This window comes from Otolemur garnettii, unplaced genomic scaffold (assembly GCF_000181295.1).
Source record: "Otolemur garnettii isolate 467f Iridium unplaced genomic scaffold, OtoGar3 scaffold00288, whole genome shotgun sequence".
Classification (NCBI taxonomy): Eukaryota; Metazoa; Chordata; class Mammalia; order Primates; family Galagidae; genus Otolemur; species Otolemur garnettii.
Window position 1 is genome coordinate 449,949 of NW_003852683.1, and position 12,046 is coordinate 461,994.

The following is a 12,046-nucleotide window of genomic DNA, read 5'->3' on the forward strand; positions in this document are numbered from 1 at the left end:
CGCCCGGCTATTTTTTGGTTGCAGCCATCATTGTTGTTTGGCAGGTCCGGGCTGGGGATTCGAACCCGCCACCTTAGGTGTACGTGGCTGGCGCCTTAGCTGATTGAGCTATAGGCGCCGAGCCTAAGCCCGGGTTTTTGAGCGTACTCCCATCACTATCCCAAGACCCAAACCCTCCTCCCTCACACCCGTGGGCTCCTTCTTTTCTGAAATCCAGGAGTCTAAGGTCACCTTCTTTCTCTTTCTCGCTCTCTCTCCCCCCTGCCCTCCTCGATTCCACTCTGCCCTGTCTCTGACTGGACCCTAGGTTGGCCTAGTCTCTACTCCTCAGTTTCTCCATCTGAGAAATGGGGCTAATTTTGTGATATCACAGGTGTAAAGTAGTAGACACAGAGCCTGTACTGCAACTAGCCTGAGTAAATGAGATTTACTTATTGTTGTTGTTGGTAGTTGTAGTATTTTTTTTTTTTTGAGACAGAGTCTCACTATGTCGCCCTTGGTAGAGCGCTGTGGCGTCACAGCTCACAGCAACCTCAAACTCTTGGGCTTAAACGATTCTCTTGCCTCAGCCTCCCGAGTAGCTGGGACTACAGGCGCCCACCACAGCACCCAGCTATTTGTTGTTGTTGCAGTTGTCATCATTGTTTAGCTGGCCTGGGCCAGGTTCGAACCTGACAGCGTAGGTGTATGCAGCTGGCACTGTAACCACCGTGCTATGGGTGCAGAGCCAGTTGTGGCATTATTTATTGAAAAGCATTATCTTTCTTATATCCAGTCATTTAAGAAATAGTTATTTAGTGCTTGCTACGTGCTGGGTTCGAGCCTGTGCACTGGGGACAAGACAGATGCAGACCCTACTCTCAGGGACTTGTATGCTGAGGAAGACAGATGAGACATAAATAGTACATTTTCTATAAGAATAAGTACCTGAAGATGTGAAATCAGGGCCAGGGGATATTTTAGGTAAAGTGGTCAGGAAAGGCTGTTGTGGAAGGTGCCAGAACAATAGTTGAATATTCTTCTTCTTCTTTTTTTTTGAGATAGTCTCAATTTGTCACCCTCGGTAGAGTGCTGTGGCATCACAGCTCACAGCAACTGCCCACCACAACGCCCGGCTATTTTTGTTGTAGTTATCACTGCTGTTTTACTGGCCAGGGCCAAGTTCAAACCCACTACCCTCGGTATATGGGGCCAGCACCCTATCCACTGAGCCATAGGCACGGCCCCAGTTGAATTTTCTTTTTCTTTTTTTTTTTTTTAGACAGAGCCTTAAGTTGTCCCTTGGGTAGAGTGCTGTGGCATCACAGCTCACAGCAACCTCCAACTCCTGGGCTCAAGCGAGTCTCCTGCCTCAGCCTCCCGAGTAGCTGGGACTACAGTTGAATATTCTTGATGGAAGGAACAGCCTCTGAGAGTAGAACAAGCATAGTGTTTGAGGGACTGGATAGGAGTCAGCTAAGGGAAAGTTTTTTGTTTTCAGAAAAAGGTTTACTGTGGAATATTTTTATATTTACAGAAAGTTACAAAGATAATACAGAGTTCCCACATACTCATGATTCAACTTCCCTGAATGGTACCATCTTATATTGTCATACGTTGGTCACAACTGAGAAACCAACAGAACAGTAAATTCCATATGCTTTATTAGTATTTCACTGTTTTTTGTTTGTTTTTTGAGACAGAGTCTCAAGCTGTCGCCCTGGGTAGGTTGCCATGGCGTCACAGCTCACAGCAAACTCAAACTCTTGGACTCAAGCAATTCTCTTGCCTCAGCCTCCCAAGTAGCTGGGACTACAGGCGCCTGCCACATGCCTAGCTATTTTTTGTTGCAGTTGTCGTTGTTGCTCAGCTGGCCTTGGCCAGATGCCAACCCACCAGCCTGGGTGTATGTGGCCAGTGCCCTACCCACTGAGCTATGGGTGCTGCCCCGATTTCACCGGTTTTTATACTAATATCCTTTGTTTCGTGTTCCAGGATCCAATCTGAAATATCACACTATTTAGTCATCCTGTCTTGTTTGTCTTCTCTGATCTGTGGCTGTTTCTTGGTCCTTCCTTGTTTTTCATAACCTTCACAGTTTTGAAGAGTACTAAGTACCAAGTACATTATATAAAGTGGAGGTCTATTTTAATTGAACAATAGTAACTCTTTCAATCGTAATTTCACAGATGACCAAACAGTTCTCTACATTGATGAAGTAATTTCCCCAAGGTCACAGAGTGGCACAATTGGAATTTGAAGCCAGGCAGCAAGGCTCTTGTGTCTGTGCTTGTGGTTTTTGTTTTTTGTTGTTGTTGCTGTTGTTTGTTGCCCAGGCTGGAGTGCAGTGGAACGATCATAGTCCTGCCTCAACCTCCTGCATCCCAAGTAGCTGGGACTATAAATCCACACCACCACACCAAACTAGTTTAATATTTTGTAGGGGTTTTGCACTGTTATCTAGGCTGGTCTCAAACTCCTGGCTTCAAGCGATCCTCCGGCTTTGGCCTCCCAAAGTGCTGGGATTACAGGCATGAGTCTGTGCTTTTAATTGAGACACAAGAAGGAGCTAGATTACGTAGGGTCTCCTAGGCACAATAAAGATATTTATTTATTTATTTGAGACAGAGTCTCAAGTTGTTGCCCTGGTGGCAACCTCCAACTCGGGTTCAAACAATCCTCTTGCTTCAATTTTTCTATATTTTAGTAGAGACAGTGTCTCGCTTTTACTCAGGATGGTCTCCAAGTCGTAAGCTAAAGCAATCCCTGTGCCCAGCCTTTTTATTTCTATTTTTTAATTATGAGAATAGTTACTTTGAACATTTGTAAATAGAGCAGTGCCATTATTTGACTTATATTGTAAAACAAGCACTTTGCAGATTGGAGAAGGGATTGGAATGGAAAGCAAGAGTGGAAGTAGAAAGACTAGGGAGGATGCTGTCGTCATCCAGGAGAGGAGTGGCTGCGACTCCAAGGAGGGCAGGGGGAGTAGAAATAGGAGATATGAATGGATATGAATGGATATTTTGGTGGAAGGGCCATCAAGATTTGATGCTAGACTGCTAGGAGTAGGTAAGGGGTAGTCCAAGGTGGTGCAGTTTTCAGCTTGAGCAGCCCCTTGTTGGGCTTCTTACAAGAAGTTTACAACATTCTATTTTAAGGATGAGACTCTCAAGGGACTAGGATCACCCTGTGCTAGAGGATGCTGGCGGCCGAGTGAGTGGCCCAAGTAGAGGGATTTTTATCAAGAGAGCTGTGATAAGAACTCAGGTCTCAGGCGAAACGTGTGGCTCAAGTAGGGCGCTGGCCCCATATCCTGGAGGTGACAGGTTCAAACCCGGCTTAGGCCAAAAACTGCAATTAAAAAAAAAAAACCCACAAAAACTCAGGTCTCCAGATTTCAAGTCTGAGTCTATCCACCATCTGGACACCTCATATCCCAAAGAAGGTGCTTATGTCTAGACAGGGGTCAGAAGTGAGGGTTCAGATCTCCTCTCTAGGGTGGCACCTGTGGCTCATTGAGTAGGGCGCTGGCCCCATATATCGAAGGTGGCGGGTTCAAACACACCCCGGCCAAACTGCAACAAAAAATAGCCAGGCATTGTAGTGAGCGCCTGCAGTCCCAACTACTCCAGAGGCTTAGGCAAGAGAATCACCTAAGCCCAAGAGCTGGAGGTTGCTGTGACCTTGAGCAAGCTGCTTAACCTTTGTTGAGACAAGATTCCTTCTTGCTTGTTCTTCCATTGTTTCTCCTACTGCTGTGATCAGGGTCCTACTCTTCGCCTACTTACCACCTACTCACCCTTTTATTTTACTATTTATTTATTTAGAGACAGAGTCTCAAGCTGTCCCCCTGGGTAGGGTGTGGTACCATCACAGCTCACAGCAACCTCAAACTCTTGGGCTCAAGCGATTCTCTTGCCTCAGCCTCCCAAGTAGCTGGGACCACAGGCGCCCTCCAAAGCGCCCAGCTGTTATGTTGTTGTTGTTGCAGTTGTCATTGTTGTTTTAGCTGGACTGGGCCGGGTTCGAACCCATCAGCCTCGGTGTTTGTGGCCGGCGCCTTACCGACTGAGATACCATAGTCCGCGTTTTAAGCTCCCCACTTCCGCCCTTTCCTGTTTCTGTGCCGAGAGGGGGCGGGGTCTGTGTTGCCAAGATATCTTTTCCTCACTTTCTAAAATTGACAGGCAAGTTCAGAAAAGGTACCAATCATTTTCTGCGTCAGGGAAAGCCAAGCTTCCAATTTGCTGAGAACTACAGCGGCTATTGATTAGAGTCCCTCCTGCCAACGTAGCGTGTGCTGTCGCCCTCAGCTCTGATTGGCCAGGAAGCGCCAGCACTCTCGCTCTTTCATTGGCTGCGTTTCTAAACGCCAGGTTCGCCCTCACCCTCTGATTGGCTAGCACCTTTCCGCTCCTGCTTGAGGCATTTTTGCTTTGGTCTTTTGTCTGCGCTGGCTCTGGGTGGTGGCGGCGGCGGCGGTAGCGGCAGCGTCCGGGAGACCTGGCTTAGGTCTGGAGAAGCAGAGTGGAGCTTGGAAGGGAGAATGGGCACTGGGTTGCTGAGTTGAGGGAAGAATCCTGCCCAGGCGTCTCCTTAGCCCAGTGGGGAGCCCATTGCCCCAGCCACCGTTTAGGACCCTTACTTTCATTGCCCTTCTCCGGCCTTGGACCATCAGAGTGCAGGATTTGACCTTCAAGGCCTCCGCGCGGATTCCCCTGAATTCCTCCTCTTGCTATCCCCTTTGCTTTCTCCCACAGCCTTATATCCCTAGTCCCCTGCTCTTCGCCTTGAGCCTTCCCATTCATCCAACCTTTCCAGTTTGGGACCCTTCCAAAGGCAGGGTGGGCGTCAGGGCCTCCTGATCTTGTTGAGTACTCTCACTGTCACCCCTATCCTTGTATGTCTCTCTCTTTTTATTTTTTGTAGAGAGACTCACATCGCCCTCATGAGTGCTGTGGCGTCTCAGCTCACAGCAATCTCCAACTCCTGGGCTTAGGCAATTCTCTTGCCTCAGCCTCCGGAGTAGCTGGGACTACAGGCGCCTGCCACAACGCCCAATTTTTTTGTTGCAGTTTGGCCAGGACCAGGTTTTTGTTGTTGTTGTTGTTTTTGAGACAGAGCCTCAAGCTGACCCCCTGGGTAGAGTGCTGTGGCATCACAGCTCACAGAAACCTCCAACTCCTGGGTTCAAGCAAGTGTCCTGCCTCAGCCTCCCAAGTAGCTGGGACCACAGGCGCCTGCCAAAACGCCTGGCTACTTTTTGATTGCAGCCATCCTTGTTTGGCGGGCCCAGGCTGGAGTCGAACCCACCACCTTAGGTGTATGTGGCTGGCGCCTTAGCCATTTGAGCCACAGGTGCCAAGCCAACGGGACTGGGTTTGAACCCGGCACCCTCTGTATATGGGGCGGGTGCCCTATACATCTCTTCTTTTCTAGGCCCTGGTGATCATCCTTACCTCCCTTTCCTAGAATTTCCCCAGGTCCTGGGACGCTCACCTCACTCCACTCCTCTCATCCCCTTTAAGGTTCAGGGGTCACCTTTGGGTTTTGCCCTAAGAAGTTCTACTTGATCTCTTCCCTCCTTCTTTCTATGCCCCAGTCCCGTCAGAGGCCAGGAAATTGTGTAGAATACAAGGAGTGATCTTTAGCCATGTGGTTGGTGTCTTGGTCAGTCTTAGTCCATTCTTGTTGTTGTAACAAAACGCTCTAAACCAGGTAGTTTATAAATAGAAATTTATTTCTCACTGGTGGCTGGGAAGTGCAAGATGAAGGTGATGACAGATTCCGTGTCTGCTGAGCGCCCTCTTCTGTTCAATAAATGGTGCCTTCTCTCTGTGTCCTCAGATGGTGGAAGGACAGGACAACTCTTTGGGGCCGCGTTTTAAATGGGCACATATTCAATTAATGAGGGGAACCTGAATTACCTGATTAGCTCCCAAACACGTGGGGAACCTGAAGAAACATTATAGTCGGCAACCATATACTCACCACCTACATTCACGTTTATTATATGTCCATTCTTTGTCCATCCATTAATCTGCCTTTAAAAATACATTTCACAGAACACTGCAGTCATCAGTACCCTTCACCCCTAAGCACTGCAGCGTACATATTACTAACTAGAGTTTGATGCTTTTTCATTTGTAGTAAAGTTTGCAATGAGGTGCAGAAAAATAACATTTGATGAATCCCCCCAACGAATACCTTCCTGTCAAGATATAAGACATTTATTGTTACCCCAGGAAGTTCCTTCATGTTCTTTCCTAGTTAGTCCCTGCCACTCTTCACCTCAGGCAATTAATATTCTGATTTGTTTCCCCATAAATGCTTTTTGACTAGACCTATATTTGGGCTAGATCTTGCAGCATGTAAGGAATTCGCCAGGCAGATAAAGGCACATATACACACAAGTATGTGCAAAATCATGGAAGTAAGAAATAGTATGTTTAAAGATTTGTTGGAAGTGATGGAAATAAGGCCAAAAGTCTAGACAGTATTAGCTTCTAAGTGGCTGTAGAAGTTTTTTTTTTCTTTTTGTTGTTGTTGCAGGTTTTGGCTGGGACCGGGTTTGAACCCACCACCTCTGGTACATGGAGCCAGTACCCCACTCCTTGAGCCACAGGCGCCACCCTACCTGTAGAAGTTTTTAAGCAGAGGAAATGGCACAACTGGTTGGGTATGTGGTGTTTTTTTTTCTAATTTTTAAATTAAAAAAAATTTTTTTTCTAAGAGACAGAGTCTCACTTTATCGCCCTCAGTAGAGTGCTGTGGCGTCACAGCTCACAGCAACCTCCCAACTCCTGGGCTTAGGCGATTCTCTTGCCTCAGCCTCCCAAGTAGCTGGGATTACAGGCGCCTACCACATTGCCCAGCTATTATTTTTGTTGTTGTAGTTTGGCCAGGGCTGGATTTGAACATACCACCCTTGGCATATAGGGCCAGTGCCCTACCAGCTGAGCCACAGGCACCGCCCTAGGTATGTGTTTTAGAAAAATGATTCTGAAGTCATTATGGAGAGGCACGAAAACTTAGAAATGTGTTGTAATAATGAGAGGAAATATAGGAAGGGGTTTAAGGTCGTGGATATCAAGTTCAGCTGGCAGACTTGAGTGTTATTGCACCCTGACTCTGCCCCTGAAAAGTTTTCATTGTGGGCACATTACTTAGCCTCTCCTGTTCTCCTCTGAACTTCAGTTTCACTCTGAAACTGGCTAATAACACTTGTCTTTGAGTTGTTATGACGTTTGAACATGGTAGTGTATATAAAGGGCTCAGCATGGAGCCTGCTCGCATTAAGCAATCCAGAAGTGGCACATGGGCATTAACATGTGTTTATATATACACTCAGCCCAAGTGGCAGAACACCAGAGTTAGTAGTAGCTTGGAGGGTAGGGGAGGAGCACCTCCTGGTATTGAGACAGAATGGCTGAGAGCTATAGATGTGGGAGTGAGGGACCAGTCAAAGTTGTACTCCAGATTTTGAGTTTGGGCACCTGGGGGACAATGGCGGCATGGTTAGCCAAGGTCAACTATATAAAGGGAAGTTCTTTCAGGCCTGGGCATTTAAGAGAGAGCGTGGGAGGATAATGCATGTGGTTTTGAACATGTTGAGGTATCCAGACACAGATGACTCACAGACAAGAAACAAATGTGGCCCTCTCTAGAGGTGGAAGCCATTGATATAGGCATGCGAACTCCACTTGGAAGGGCTCATCTCTGCCTACTCCACAGGCCATTGTGGTGGTTGCCTGTGCTGTCTTCAGCTCTCATGAAAATGGGGCCGGAGCAGTACCATCTTCTGTGTTTCTGTGATAGAGGCCGCTTTACTCTATTTGTGTTGCTGTAACAATACCATAAACTGGTTACTTTTTTTTTTTTTTTTAAGACAAACTCTCATTCTATCACCCTGGGTAGAGCACCATGGCATCATCATAGCTCACAGCAACCTTAAACTTTTGGGCTCAAGCGCTCCTCTTGCCTCAGCCTCTCTCAGTAGCTGAGACTACATGCACCCATCATGACACACAGCTAATTTTGTTTTGTTTTGTTTTTTCTACTTTGTAGAGACAAGAGTCTCACTCTTGCTCAGGCTGGTCCCCAACTCCTGAGCTCAAACAATCCACCTGCCTTGGCCTCCCAGAGTGCTAGGATTACAGGCATGAGCCGCCGTACCTGGTCTATTATTTTTAAATAATGGAAATTTATCTCTTACAATTCTGGAGGCTAGGAAGTCCAAGATCAGGGCCCTGCAGATTTGATTTCTGGAGAGGGCCTGGTCTCTGCTTCCAAGATGGCAGCTGGAGTGCTGTGTCCTCTGGTGGAAGGTAGAAGGCCAAAAGGGCCAAATCCTGTGTGAAGCCTCTTGGTAAATGCTTTAATCCGATTAATAAAGGAGGGGCTCTCATGACCTAATCACTTCCTAAAGGCCCCACCTCTTAATATGATGGCATTGGGAATAAAGTTTCTTTTCTTTCTTTCTTTTTTTTTTTTTTGGAGAGAGAGTGTCACTATGTTGTCCTCAGTAGAGAGCTATGGCATCACAGCTCACAGCAACCTTAAGCTCCTAGGCTTAAGTGATTCTCTTGCCCCAGCCTCCTAAGTAATTGGGACTACAGGCACCTGCCACGATCCCCAACTATTTTTTCTTGCAATTGTCATTGTTGTTTGGCAGACCCTGGCCGGATTCAAACCCCCCAGCTCCAGTGTATGTGGCTAGTGCTCTAGCCGCTGAGCCACAGGCACCGAGCTGGAGATTAAGTTTCCATTTGAATTTTGGAGGGACACAAACATTCAAACCATAGCAGAGACTCTCTTTGCAGAGCTGATTTGCTGCTAAAATGTAGGGGCAAGGGTGTGACTATTACTTAATAAGGATGGCCTTTTCCATATAGATGACAACTAAGTCCTCATTAGCAGATTTTTTTTTTTAGAGACAGAGTCTCACTTTATTGCCCTCAGTAGAGTGCCATGGTGTCACACAGCTCACGGCAACCTCCAACTCCTGGGCTTAGGCAATTCTCTTGCCTCAGCCTCCCAAGTAGCTGGGACTACAGGCACCCGCCACAAGGCCTGTCTATTTTTTTATTGCAGTTTGGTCAGGGCTGGGTTCTTTGGACCCACCACCCTAGGCACATGGGGCCGGCACCCTACCCATTGAGCCACAGGCATCGCCCACTCATTAGCAGATATTGAACAGGACTTTTCTGTTGCCTCTTAAATGGCCTAAAGAGAGTAGCCAATAATGAGGTCAGAAAGCTTACCTCTGCCTCTCCTCTCACAGGAGATAGCTGCCACTGGCTATAGTATTTACGTGTGGGAGGTGTAGGATCTTTGGTGAGATGTTTTATCATCCTCACTTTCCCTACACTCTTCACCTAGTAACTCACTACAGCTCCTTCTGGACTAACATCTGCCTCCTAAAGTAATAAACCTTTTCTTTCTGCCTTTTGAAAAGAACTAGTTAATTTAGGGGCCTGGTAAGGTGACAGGGAACTTCCCCCATCTCGTCAAATCCCCCCTTAAAGACTTTGTAAACAGAGCCAAGGAGGCAGGGGATCACTTGAGCTCAGGAGTTTGAGACTAGCCTGAGCAAGAGACTCTACTAAAAACAGAAAAACTAGCCAGGCATTGTGGCAGGTATCTGTAGTCCCAGCTACTAGGAAGGCTGAGGCAGGAGGATCCCTTGAGCCCAAGAGTTTGAAGTTGCTGTGAGCTATGATGACACCATGGTACTCTAGCCCAGGTAACAGAGTAAGACTCTGTCTCAAAAAAAAAAAAAGTGAAAATTCAATTGGTTACTGTAAGAATCAAAAGCAGTGCCTGGGTTATAGTAAGTGCTCAGTATATGTTAGCCACTATTATGAAAACTTTCTTTTTTCTGATTTTGGAGACAGTGTCTCACTTTGTCACCCTTGGTAGAGTACTGTGACATCATAGCTCACAACAACCTCAAACTCTTGGGCTCAAGTGATCCTCTTGCCTCAGCCATCTGAGTATCTGGGACTACAAGTGCCTGCCACAATGCCCAGGTATTTTTTAGAGATGGGGTCTTGCTCTTGTTCAGGCTGGTCTCCAGCTCAAGTAATCCACCTGCCTTGGCCTCCCAAAGGGCTAGGATTATAGATGTGAGCCACCACACCCAGCCTCTACTGTTATAAAAACTTTCTGGGATGCAAGAGGATTTATCTAAAGTGGATGTTATGTATGACATTGTACTGTTGTCTTGCTTAGGACACAAGATAGATAGTTTACTGACATTCGCCAAACATGTCTGCATATGCTTGGAAAACATTAATGAGTCCACTATCAGTGTTTCCTCTCAGTGAATGTCATCACCTTTTGAAATGACCATGCGTCTTTCTTTCTAAAGCCTTTGCTTGCCCTCTGGCACCTTGATCCTGTTGACTATAACCCAGGAAAGTGCTTTTGGTCCCTCAGTCCCTACCAAGAGTCAAGCCAGTGTTTTGGAGGGATCCTGGGACTTTCTGAGCTGCTTTCGTCTCAGGAGCACCCCTGCAGGAGAGGTTGTGAAACAGCAGGGAAAGCTGCAGTTCAGGCGTAGGGGAGCACTCCTGGTTCTGCAGATTTCTCTCTCCAGTGTGGCTTTAGGCAAGGTAATTCACCCTCTGTGTCTCAGGTATTGTAAGGGCCGAAGCTGCTGCTGAGACACCACTGTACACGCATGTAGAAACAAAAGAGTGTCTTTTATTCAAGCATATGCTTGATCCACTCCACTGGACAGCATAGCTACACAGGGGTGACCCAAACATATGCTTGAATAAAAGACACTCCTTTGTTTTTACATGTGTGTACAGTGGTCTCTCAGCGCGACTTTGGTCCTGGTCCTTACATTTGGAGGTCCCACCAAGATAATTGCCCCTGAGACCCCACCCGGCACAGAGTAATTCAGGAGCCGGCTGGTGAGTTAGTCGCGAGTGTGCATGTGTCTGTTCTGGCGCCCAGGTAACTGTTTGGTCAGAGGCCTGGGCGGAAGCGCCAACTAAAGGGCCCTGACTGTGGGCCGCAGGAGACATCTCTGCTCACCTGGTTCTGCCTGACTGAGGATTTCCAGTCCCCATGGGGTCTGGATTACGGTGCCCGCACTGTCTGAATTGGAATCTTGTCTGGTAGCACTGCGGAGGTGAGCGCTTAGGTATGTGTGTGAGATTCAGTTTTGTCCTTCTGCCTTTGTTTGAATCACGGCGTAGGTATGTGTGTGAGATTCGATTTTGTCCTTCCACCTTTGTTTGAATGGCGGGCTTAGGTGTGTGTGTGAGAGATTCGGTTTAGTTTCAGTGTGTTGTGAATGTCCTTCCACCTTTGTTTAATTGTACTTTTAAGTGCTTCTTTTTTTTTTTTTTCTTTTTTTGAGACAGGAGCCTCAAGCTGTCCCCCTGGGTAGAGTGCCATGGCATCTCAGCTCACAGGAACCTCCAACTCCTGGGCTTAAGTGAGTCTCCTGCCTCTGCCTCCCAAGTAGCTGGGACCACAGGTGCCTGCCATAACACCCAGCTATTTTTTGGTTGCAGCCGTCATTGTTGTTTGGCAAGCCGGGCTGGATTCGAACCCTCCACCTTGGGTGTACATGGCTGGCACCTTAGCCACTTGAGCCACAGGCGCCGAGCCCTTTTAAGTGCTTCTGTCAGTGCCTTGTGGGGGACTGGTCTTGGCCTGAGACAGGCGCTCCAAGGAATATTTGTGAGTGGATTGCAGGTCTTTTCCCCTTTGGAAGTCACCTTACTAACATTTTTGTTCCTATGTGTCCTACACCCTTCGCCACTTGGTGTACTCTTGGGTTGGCCATCATTGTTTAGTGTGGTAGTATTCATCCTTGTTTTCGGTATTGGGCTTGGTAGTGCCGCCCTTCTGGACTGATCCGTTTGGGAGCTGTGGCCCTAACTAGTTTATCCTATCTTTCAGCAGTCATGTTTGCATTTTTGATTTTTTTTATCACTAAGTCCAATTCACCTACCCTTCCATAACAACTCTTCCCCTATATCCTTAGACTGAACATGGGAAAGACCCAAACTCCTCCCTTTGAGCCTCTTTCTTGAACATTACC